This window comes from Topomyia yanbarensis, chromosome 1 (genome assembly GCF_030247195.1).
Source record: "Topomyia yanbarensis strain Yona2022 chromosome 1, ASM3024719v1, whole genome shotgun sequence".
Lineage (NCBI taxonomy): Eukaryota > Metazoa > Arthropoda > Insecta > Diptera > Culicidae > Topomyia > Topomyia yanbarensis.
Genome location: NC_080670.1, coordinates 93,258,071 through 93,270,424, shown reverse-complemented (window position 1 = coordinate 93,270,424; position 12,354 = coordinate 93,258,071).

The window sequence follows — 12,354 nt, the reverse complement described above, 5'->3', positions numbered from 1 at the left end:
GAAATAAAATCCAAAGGCTGTGTCCAATATAATTTGGCACCATTATTTTACGACATATTTTGAAAACTATTTATTTTATACTTCAAAGAAAAAATTTACAAACGAAGCTTTTCAAATACATAAAACGCAAAATCCAATCATAGAAAAACAATTAAATTGTAATGTCAAATCCAATTACAAAATGCATCATTTCTCCCGATTCCTCTTGGCAATCGAATTATGAATCATTTTCGATGACATTTTCTCAACTGTGAATTTTGATTAATTTGGAGAACTTGAAGAACTACTAATACTAAGACTTAAAAACAATCCAAAGAATGTAATTATCATCATCAAACCAAACGAATTTGAAGGAATTTTTTTTCGCGTGCATCTATTGTTCGTCCAACTGGGAATATTTTCTACCAAATTAACAAATAATATTTTTCAGTTAGGAGTATTTTTTAACTTTTTGAAAGTAAACCTTTGGAAGTTAGTGTAGAGCAGTGCGATTTTTTTGTGTTTCTCAAAGTCTCCCTCAAGGCCTCCCTTCATATTGTGAAAAGTGTAAAAGTTAGCCCAGATGCCAAATTTTGCATAGTTTGGACAGTTTTTGCGTTGATTGTAAATTTATCTCGAAATCTTAACGTAGGGGTTGGGTATCATTTACATAGAATCTGTATACAAAGTTTGAAAGAAATCGGTTAAGTAGTTTTTGAATGGCAGGTAACATCGCAAATCATGTTTTTCCAGAGACGTTCTACAGAAAGCTTCGTCACCGAGTCGTTTGTCGATATTTTTGTAATGAAAAATTATAGCATGTTATGGAAATGATACACTATAATGTACAAAAGTTTTGATCAATTCGCTTTATGCAGTTTAAAAAAATCGAGAAAGTGTTTTTTACGCCAAAACCCTTACCCCCTTAATAAAACTTGCAAAGTTGAATATTTTCATAAATGTTACATTCTTAGGAGTCCGTCAAAGTTAATTTTCGTGTAAATAAGAATAACATTTTATTATATATGGATATACAAAACAAATGAATATTTTTTTTTAGCGCAATTTTAAAAATACATGATTTTTACCGCATTTACCGCATTACCGCGCGGTGCGGTGCGGTAAATGCAATGCGGTTGCGGTAAGCGGTGCGGTTTTATTATTTTTTTGCGGTTGCGGTGCGGACTATCCATTTACCGCCCACATCCGCACCGCGACGAACCCTATCTCTGACAATAGAAATAAACTATTTTATTTTGAATTCAACTACAACTTCCTTGAAAACAGCACAGCTAAAAAACTTTTGGGAAAAACGCGCAAACCTAAATTTTTCACTATAATAAAAACTAGTGCCCCCGCCGCACAGCATCATCAAGATTGATAGTAATTCAAGCCTGGAGGAAAGGGGGAGGGAGGTTGTAAGGGAATGGAAAATTTCATTTATATCTTACTTTATAATTGGCTGGTCCTGCAAAAGAACTTGTTGGTTTGTGGTTTATTTTGAGTCACAATTTAGGCCCGCTCGATTTCTGATAGCTGTGAATTTTTCGCAGGGCGACAGTTTCTGTTCGGTAGCGATAAGGCTTCTTAACGCCAACCGTAACTGGGGCACTTTTACACGGCCTTCGTTACCAACTGCTTGCGGGAAGCCTTTCCTCCGGTGGACTTACGAGCGGTTTGTTTGGTACAGGCCATGTAGCGAAAAATGCTGATCTGCTACTTCTCTGATGCTGGTAGTACGACGACGGTCAAACGCTCGTTTTCGTGCCTTCATTCATAAAAGTTCAACAATATTTTCAAAGAATGTTGCAAATTGTCAACATGATAATTCCAAAAATACTCCAAATAAACTATGAATGTGCAAGAGACGACAAAATGGCATAGAAATTGCTTATTCCAGAGCAGAATTTACCTGTCTAAAGTGTATTCTACTTCACTCTGGTTATGTCTCTGTCATTACCCACCCATCTTTTTTACAGTTGCTGACCAGCTGCAACTTGACGTTAGCCATCCAAGCTTCCACGATTTCTATTGTCTCTGCCGTCCTAATGGGGGTCTCTCGTAATCATTAGGACAACATCATCTGCAAAGCTGACGATCTCCACTCCCATGGGCAGTTCCAGTGATAACACGTCATTCTACATTATATTCCAGAGCGTTGGGCTAAGTATGCAGCCCTAAGGTACTCCCGCCGTGACCCTAATCGACCTCTGTCCCATGTTCGTTCCGTAGACCAGCACTCGAAGTAACTGGAAGTAACTTCATAACCATACCCAGATAGTCCGGAACCCGCATTCTGTGCAGCGCTATGACTATAGCCCCCGCGCTAGCACTGTTGAACGCGTTCTTCATGTCTATCGTTACCACAGCGCAGCAGAGATTACCGCTTCCTTTTGCTTCAATGCATTCTCCGCGCTCGCGATGACTCGCGTCCACCATCGATATCCCTTTCCAAAACCCGAACTGCCTCTGCGATAGTCCGTTCTCACTTTCAGCATAGGTCGTCAGCCTGTTGAGGATGACCCTTTCCAGGAGCTTAGCAAGAGTATCCAGCAGGCATATAGGCCGATACGATGCTGGATCTCCTGGTGGTTTCCCTGGTTTTGCAGCATCTATCCGGGAAATAGCCATCCAGGCATTTCTGTAGGACTATCCTAAACATTTCCGGAAACGTCATGATCGCAGTCTTCAGTGCCACGTTCCGAGAGCTTTCTTCGCGTTCAGCACATTTCGACTGGCGTCATTGGACCCTTGATCATGGCCATAACGACACGGTAAGCATTGCCCCAGGGGTTCACTCCACAGCTTCTTGTAGTATATGGACTTGCTTAGGGACCATTCATAAATTACGTAACGCAATAATTACCCAAAATTAACTCCCCCTCCCCTAATGTGAGAAATTGTCACAAATTTCTCTATCCCCCATCCCGTATTAGGTAACAATTACTTTGAAAAAAAAAACTTCAGTAAAAGCATGTTGCGTAACGTTCTAGCTTACTCCCTCTCTCCCATATGTAACAATATGTCACAATTTGTCGGACCCCCCCCCCCCCCCCCCCCCAGGAAGCGTCACATAATTTATGAATGGTCCCATTAGCACTATCTCACGTTTAAAAGCGGCCGTTGTCGCCCGGAAAGTTACCTTGCACTCTTCTCTGCCTGCCTCAGATCTTGCTGTCTGAACGCGTCTTTTGGCTTTTAGGTAGGCAGCCCGGAGGATGCGGAGCCTATCGCTCCACCTGTACGCCGGACGCCGGTAGTTCCTCGGCTGCATTTTCCTCGGCATTGTTACATCACATGCCCTCGCTACTGTTCATCGGTACTCGGAATTGGAGTGACGCTGTCAGCACGAAGTGCTTCCACAAAAAGGTCCTTGTCGAAGTCCTTTATTTTCCACTTCCGCTCGCCAGTCCTCACTCTCGGTGTTACCGTACAATTTCGCCGAATAATGGTGTTGTGGATCACTTGGTGGTCACTATGTGTGCACTGCTCACTAACTCACCAATTCATGTCATCCATCAACGAAGGGCTACAGAATGTTACGTTGATGATGGATTCTCGACCGTCTTTACGGAATGTGGTAGCGGAACCTTCGTTGCACAGTCTCACATCCAGCTTCGCCAAGGCTTCCAACAAGCTGTAACCTCTTACGTTGAGCAGCCTGCTACCCCACTCCATGGCCCAAGCGTTAAATTCTCCTCCTATAATAACCGGCGTTCGTCCGACTAACGAGTCGGTTAGTGCGTCCAGCATTCGATTGTGCTACTCTGATGTCCATCTCGCAGGAACCTAACAGCTACAGCCGAATACGCTGTTGATCCTGGCGATTACGAAGCCTTCGTGTGTGTTATCTGCCACCTCTTGGACAGGGAAACCGCCCTTACTTGTATTGCAGCCATCCCTGCATTATCCACCACCAAGTTACCGTTATTGGGAGGAACACGATACGGCTCTGAAATCATCGCAACGTCGCATTTCGTTTCTGTTGTCGACTGCCACAACAGTTGCTGTGCAATGTCGCCATGATTGAGATTAAGCTGGGTTATCTCCACCATCATTGGCCTGCCTTCGCTTTTATGTACGGAATACATTTGCAGCCTCCCGTCATGCGGTCGTTTCCGTCCTCCGGTTTACAGATCATGCACCTTGGTTGCTTCGTGCAGTCTCTAGCAACGTGCCCCTGTTCTCCGCATTTTCTACACAGTGCAGATCGGTCCGGGCCCTTGCAGTTCCTCGCCAGGAGTGCGAGGTCAAAGCATCCGACTATCCGACTTTTATCTTACCGGTCTCCGCCAGCTTGTTGGAAACGGCCACCGGTAGTCGAATCGCCACCGTTCTCCATGCGATTTCCTAATCCGGATAGTGGCCGGTACATTCAGTTTGCACTGCTCGATTGGCTTCCTGTGACAGGGCTCTCACGTTCGCTTCACACCCCAATGATTTAGCAACGAGCTGGCGGTAGATCGAGCTCTTGACGGAAGGTTCCTTCTTCAGCTCGAAGATCATCGCGCGTTTCTGAGTGCGCCTCGTTCCAACGTTCTTGAGAAGAGCGGCGTAGGACGTCGTATCGTTGGCTTCGCTGATCAATGCATCTCCTTTTGACGCCTTCTGATGAGCCGAAGGCTTTCCTTCCTTCTTCTGCTCCCTTTTTTAGTACCCTTAGCCGACGCCAATGCTCGCAGCCGCGTTGCCGTGTCATGCTCATTCACGGCAGATAGTAGCGCCTTTCGGATTCTGATGACTATCTCATTAATGTCCTTATGGACATTGTTTCTCGCATCCACAAACTTGTGGAACTCTTCCACCAAGTGCTTCGCTGCCACTCGCTTTGCTCTGGCTGTTTTTGCTGCCGCTGCTGTTGCTGCTGTTTCTCCACCTCCTGCTCTTGCTGAATGAGTTGAGCTGCTGCTAGTGGTGGTGACCTCAACCTCTGGCGAACGTATTAGCCGTGCCTACTGCGCATGTCAGTTTCTTGTTTTTATCCATTTTATTGGGTCCCAACTCCGAGCCGCAATCATCACTCACTGCACATAGTCGCCTCTCATGATCCCATGGTTATCTATACTACCAAAATCTTAGCAGCAGGGAGGTCATGCAAGGGTTGACACTATCCTTCACGGGAAGTAATGTTCAGAGCCTAGTACCACCAACTAAATAGTGACGAAATTTGAACATATCCGGAGACCTACCACGGTTTTATTGGGACGGAGGCAGCCATGCTGTTAGCCCACATTTGCTATTTCAAGTCGGTGTCATCCTTTCTTACTCAGAGAGTAGAACAGCACGCCTGTCAGCCCAAAGTCGCCGTCCTATTCATGATCCGTGTCCTATCTGTTGTCTTTCACCATGGCCAGTATGCCATAATCAGGATGTTACTGGCGTTGATCCTGATGTGCCGGTTGGCACTCCGGTTGGGCTGGAGTACTTTTATTTTGCTTATTTTTCTATGCAAATAGTCAAAAAACATGATAAAGTAAGCTTACCCTATTCATAGCGATCTAGAGTGCCACGCACCAAACCATCCTTTATTTTCTATACCTTTATTGTGTATAGTTTAGAAAGTGAAAATAATGCCTGTTCGTGGTATTTTTACATACAGTCTTCGATAATATTATGTAGTTTCGATACCTACATATTTGTCTTGAACATAGTTTGCACGAAAAGTCACAATGAAAAAAGTTATATTAAAAAAAACAGATTTAAGGAGGTTGCCACAGAAAACGCCTTATAAATCGATAACCTTTAGTCCTACAAGCTCAAGTTCTTCAACAAAATTCTACACTATAAGCATTTCTAAAACTTCTAAAACTTCTAAAAATTTCTACCAACTTTCCACCTCATCAGTATATGAAGTTATTTTTTTTTAGTTCGATCATAATAAGCCATGCCTAATTTCAATTAATATCAGATTGTGGGGAATATTCATACGAACAATTCCAATTGGCCTCTAGTGAATTAAGTTTACGTTATTGGCGTTTCCGATCACTGTGCAAAGGTCCCCTGAACTCTCGATGGACGATGCAAGTATAATGCTGCTTTTAACTCATAGCGAGGCTTCATTAGCCCAAATTTGCCTTATGCTGAGAACACTTCAATTGAAGCTCCAATGCCAGGATTAGTAGATAGGTATTGGATAATTCAGCAGACGTTTCGTTAAAGTTCTCCCTATTCTACACGTAGATTAAAGAGGATTACAATCAGAGTATATGCATTGGACAGATCGTTGATCTCACTGAATTTTCGTCATACATATCACTGTGTAACTACAACTGACACTGAGTTATGCTGAAACCCCCAATATACATTTTTCATGATCAATGTGACTTAGAGCATATTTATTTGCGAAAAAATACGACTTGTAATTTCAAGAATGTTCGTGTCTCAAAAGCAGTCCAGGGACACCTTCAATTGCTTTTCGATGATTTTAAATACTTATTCTGGTAATTTGGTTTATTACCTTATTCGTATCATTCATTTAACTTATTTTATTCACTTTTTTCATGTTATGCAATTTTCTCTTTTGTTTCCGGTTTACACATTTTATTTATTTTTAAAAACCTGTCTAATTTTGTTCAGTCATTCATTTTTTTAATTTCACCCAGAACATTGATAAGACACAATTTAACTTATTCTATTAATTCTATTACTTTTTAATATCGTGGGTTTTATCATTTTAATAATTTTATTGGTCAAAATAAGCAAAATGAAAAAAATGATAAAATGAATTGAAAGATATTTTTTATTCATTTGATCATTTTTTCATTTTGTTTAATTTTATTCATTATATTCGTTTTATTGATTTTATTGACCCCTACTTGCCCTGTTATTTATGAACAATAACGTTTTCAATCAGCTATAACTTTGGGGTTAGACAAGATTTCCTCAAAAAAAAAACAAGTAAAACTAATAACTGTGACTATTACCATTTATTTGAGCGCTAATAGTTACAAGAAATATTCGTACAACTGAAGTTATTGCAATTGTTCTGATTGAATTCTACTGGAGCAGTGCTGCCAGAGACATTTTCAGTTATCAGTGAAAAATTATATTTTAATATATCTTCGTTGTTATTCAATATTTTTGAAAATTGATAAATCTCATCAATTTGGATTCCTTTAGCTACCTTTTCTGCCTAATTGATCTATTGAAAACTTTTCAGGAGATGTGTATTATGGATCGGTATGCAAAAATTGAGCAGCTTCTAACACTGCTAGAGGAGCTCCTATCTTGATCAAAACAGGTTTTTCGTGTTTCTTCATTCCAACACTTTTAAGAAAAATGGTTTTGGAACCCTATATTATTCATATTATTTGCCTTATTACCTCATTTTTTTGTTTTTATTCATAATATTTATTTAATTTATTTTAAACATTTTATTAAATTGTTATTTTTGACAGTTCATATATTTTATTCAATTTTTTTCATTTTAATAATTCGGTTTAGTCATTATTGGATGACAGTTGTTAGCTTGAAACAATTTAATTTACTCTTAATTTTATAAGTTTTTTTAATATTGTCTAGTTTTCATTTGAGCTAATTTGATTTATTTATTTTATTCATATTAATCATTTTACCTATTCACGAATAACTTTTTTTGATTGCTTTTTTGCTTCATAATAATTTTAATTTAATTTATTTTATTATGTTTCTATAATTTATTCAGTTTATTCGAAGTGTTATTCGTGCAGGACTCGAAACTGTGCTTATCTCACATCTAGTTTCTTGCCATCTTCGTGTGAGTTCGGCAAACTAATGAATGATGCAACAGTGATATGTGTAAGAAATGTCTCATCTCACTGATAGGTGGATTAAATCGTTTTTTTTTGTTTAAACCAATTTATGTATCATTGATTCAATAAATTCCGTACTTTCACTTACACAGCTGTTTTTGCAATTAAAAACACTTTGAATCCCCCTAACAGTGTGATGAGACATTTCTTATAACTCTTATCACTCTCTTCGGATATTATATCATTTGAGAACATTTAGAACTAGATGCTTCACGATGTTTTTGATAACACATACTACATGGGATAATGGCAAAACTCAGAGAATCGCTCAAATCAGCATAGGAGAACATCAGTGCTAGAAATGCAAACCAAATCAATGGAAAAGCGAAAAAATGGACCATAAAATAGACATACAAACGATTTATTGCTAATGCTCTGTAATAAAATATCTAAATTCCTCAATCAATGTATTGTGGCAACATTTTTTAAAAATTTAATTGTTCTGCAGTAGATTTACAGACACACATCGACTGGAATCGCCGGAAATATTTATTCCTTAAAGAAACTTAGTTTTTAATGGTGGTCTATAAAATGAAAGTGTTTTTGCTATTCGTTAGTTGGTTGCTGTTCTCAATGAATTAAGTTTTTTTGTAATTGAATAATTTAGTGGTAGTTTTCTCTAAACTTGAATGTTCGCGACCAAACCTTCTAGATGTTTCAAAACGATGTACAGTAACAGCAAAAATAACAGAAATACGTATTACCAGCACTCAGTAAATAAGAACCTAATCGTGAGTTTCCCCCCACTTGCGTTTGAGTTGCTTACCATATGTGAATAACACACACATACACGCAATTGCCTCTGTGCAAGGATAGATGTATCAATACGACGCGCCGTAGCAGTAAGAATAAGGATATATGTATACAAAATGCGAGTGTGTTCTCGAGATTATTCGAGAATCGCCTAACCAGCGCAACCAGGCCTGGATTAGATCTCATTGATACGACTATTGGCGATATAAATACAGGCCACTTTAAATACATTGAGTGTTAATGTGAAGTTTCATGTGATTCAAGTCATGTTTAATTGATTTAATTAATTTTATTGATTTCATTAATTGATTTTATTGTTTTTGTTATTTTATTGACATCGCTGATTTCATTGTTTTCTTTAATTTCAGTTTAAACATTTTGAAATTTACATCAATTTGTATGCTCTAGACAACTTTGCCAAATCAAACATCATGGTTCAGCATTAAAACAAACATCAATTGTTGAACTTTTAACAACTGCTCAGAACCAGCCATTTTGGTATTACCCCATTGACTCTCAACAACTAATTGAACTCAATTCAATTGTCTATTCGGCAGCACTGCAGACGAATTTACTGCTTCTTCCGACTTGCTCAGCAATGTCCAAACAGGTCTTACCTCTGCTGCAGCGAATATACGGAAGAGCTCGATGCTCGTTGCTGCTCGACCGAGTTCGTGCTTGTCGTGAGCGTGGGGCATCAAAGGTCAGTATAAAGGGTGGGATTGAATAACGCGGTGTAATGGGCGTTTCTGTCAGTGTTGCCGATTTGTTCACCTGCGTCCACACATCCTCCTCCCTCACCAAAAACTAATCCAGGGAATAATATCGTTTTGAATTGATGGGGAATATGTTATGCATTTCGATATGTACTATATTTCGATTTCGCTATAACTATTAAATATTGCAAAAGTCAACCCGATGCTAGACGCTTTTCTTCCGTTACAAGGATGTAGTTCTTAAGGTAAGCTGGTGTTCGTATTCCGCGTGCAGGGCGTTGTTTTTTTCCCAGATATCGGAGTAGCTGCTCCGGTTTCCTGTATTGGTTGAGGAATTATTTCAGGTTCAATATTGCTTCGTGTGATTGTCCCCGAACTGGTCGCTCTTTCAGACTGCCTCCAATCACTAACCTTCTTAGTTTGCGACACGTGGCTTTTTAAAACTTCTCCGTGATCATCATTTAAAAGTAGCATTCCATTTTTTTTCCTCTACTACAGGGTATTTGCGTGGGTCAAACCGCGACTCAGCTTTCGCGCGTGCTTGGCGTTCAATGATGACTGTATCCCCTGGTTTAACCCGACACTGCAGAGCTCCACGTTTTGCATCTTCTCGCATCTTCGCCTGTATTTTAGATTCGTGATCCCTAATGCTCAGAAGGTCGTCATCGAATGTGGCTTTTCAACGGCATAAAAGAGGTAGTCCACGCTTAATTTTCCGCCGCATCATGAATTCTTCTGGTGGTACTTTTGTGATGGAATGAGCGGCAGCATTGTATGCATGAACCGCCGCATTCAACTCTTTCGTATAATCTGTACCAGTTGAAGAAGCTGCGTTCATCGCTTTGTTGATCAGCTTCATACAACTTTCTACTAGGCCATTTTGTTGGGGATAAAAAGGGGTAGAGAAAATAACGTTGATTCCACGTTCTTCGCAGTAGCGTTTATAATCCTCGCCATTGAAAGGAGGACCATTGTCAGATTTTATGTTTCGTGGAAAACCTTCCTTTTCGAAAATTTCTTCTAAAATTCTTCTCGTATGGTCGAAGCTTGTAGATTTCACCGGCTTAGCGATTATGAATCTAGAGCGATAATCAACTACAACCAGGATTAAGATGCCTCCGAATTTTGAGTATGGCCCGTTGAAGTCGACGGCAATTGTTTCCCACACCGATTCCGGTGCGAAAACTCGCTCCATACGTGTCGGCTTCTTCGGTTTTCCGTTTGTCACACAAATCGCACACGAGTCCACCCATGCCTCTGCGTCTTTTGACATGCCGGGCCACCACACGCGCTCTCTTAAAATGCTCTTGAATTTTGCGGTCGATGGGTGGCCCTCGTGAGCAATCGCAAGTGTTTTGTTGCGGAGATTTTCTGGTATTACTGCGCAGCCCGTTTTGGATAGGATTCCTTCCACTGCGATTAAGTCGTTGCCTAGAACTTCGAACTGTTTTAGCTGCTTTGGCCAGATACCTGTTTCTAGGGCATTTGTCACTTCCTGAAGTTGCCGATCAAGCGCAGTAGCTCTCTGTATTACGCCTTCCGTTAGAAATCCAACTGAGTTTGCTTCAAGGGTAGCGATCTCCCAAGGGCTATTACCTTCATCGAAAGGACCGTCTTCACCTATATACAATCTTGAAAACGGTTCCGCGTTGTCGCGACCACGCACGTATTCTACATTGAATTTGTATGGACTGAGCCTTAAAGAGCAACCATCCGCGCGAGTCAAAGCTCGCTTGGAATCTTCTCGAGATCTGTTTGGAATGAACGTGAAACCTTGCGCATCGGTGCGAAGCGTAAATGGCCTTCCGAGCAAGCAATATGAAAATCTTTCTATGGCCCACATTGCGCCAAGTGCCTCGCGCTGGTTTTGAGGGTACCTCTTTTCAGTTATTGTCAGGGCTTTTGACGCGAAACTTATAATACGCGGAGATTGGTCGGCGTTGACTTGAACAAGCACAGCACCAAGGGCGTTCGGCGAGGCGTCTGTATACAGGAGGGTTTTATCTTTTTCTGAAAAGTACCCGAGGGACGTCGTACATTGAACTATTTGCTCCTTCAATCGTTGAAATGCTTTCGACTGTTCACGACCCCATACCCAAACGTTAGTGCTGATGACCGCCCATAATGGGTTTGCAGTATCTGCGAAGTTCCTTATGTACGGGCTTACAAAGGATGCCAGTCCTAAGAAACTTCGGAGCTCGGAAGCGGTACAGGGTTCTCTGAATTTTTGGATATCCTTTACTTTTGTTTCATCAACATTGAAGCCATGCTCGTTGAGCTCATGCCCAAGGAACTTCACTCGTGTTTTATCAAACTCGCATTTCGATGCGTTTATAGTCAAGTTATTTGCTCTTAGGATTCTTAAGACATGGGCCACCGACTTACGGAGATCTTCCAAGTTTTCCGCGAATATAAGAATGTCATCAATATAAACTATAACATAAAAAAAACTAGAACTATAAAATCTCTCGAATCCTTATGCAGTTCTAGATGATGGAAGGCGTTTGACAAATCCAGCTTCGAAAAGAATTTCGCCCCATGCAGCTTGATCTTCATTTCATCCAGCAGAGGCAAACGAAAATACTCTCGTTTGATCGCTTGATTGGGTGCCCGCATATTTACAACAAGGCGAAAGTCGTTTTTGCCCTTAGCTACCGCTGACATGCCGCTTATCCAATTCGGAGCCGTTACCACGCGCTCAATGATACCGCGATTTTTCATCTCCTCGAGTCTTGCCCTCGCGCTTTCTCTATAAGCCGTTGGGACATTGTAGTATGCATTTTTTACTGGGGGTACGGTCATATCAACACTGAATTTTACAAGAACACCGGGGATTTTTGGAAATTTTCCTGTTAGTTCTGACGCTTCAAGGCTATTAGCGGTTACTCCCACCTTCAATAATCTTAAATCGCTTGCTGTCGACCGACTCAGTAGCGATCGACGACCTTCATAAACTACTAAAAAATCAGCAACAATCGATGGCTTGCACCATCCCACAACCTCAATTCCTGCTCTGAAACCACATTGGACTGAAATGGGTTTATTTGAAGCATAAGCCCTTAGGTCACTATCGTTCTGCAGCTGAATTGGTTCAAGCTTAGCTAAGCCTGCAAGGA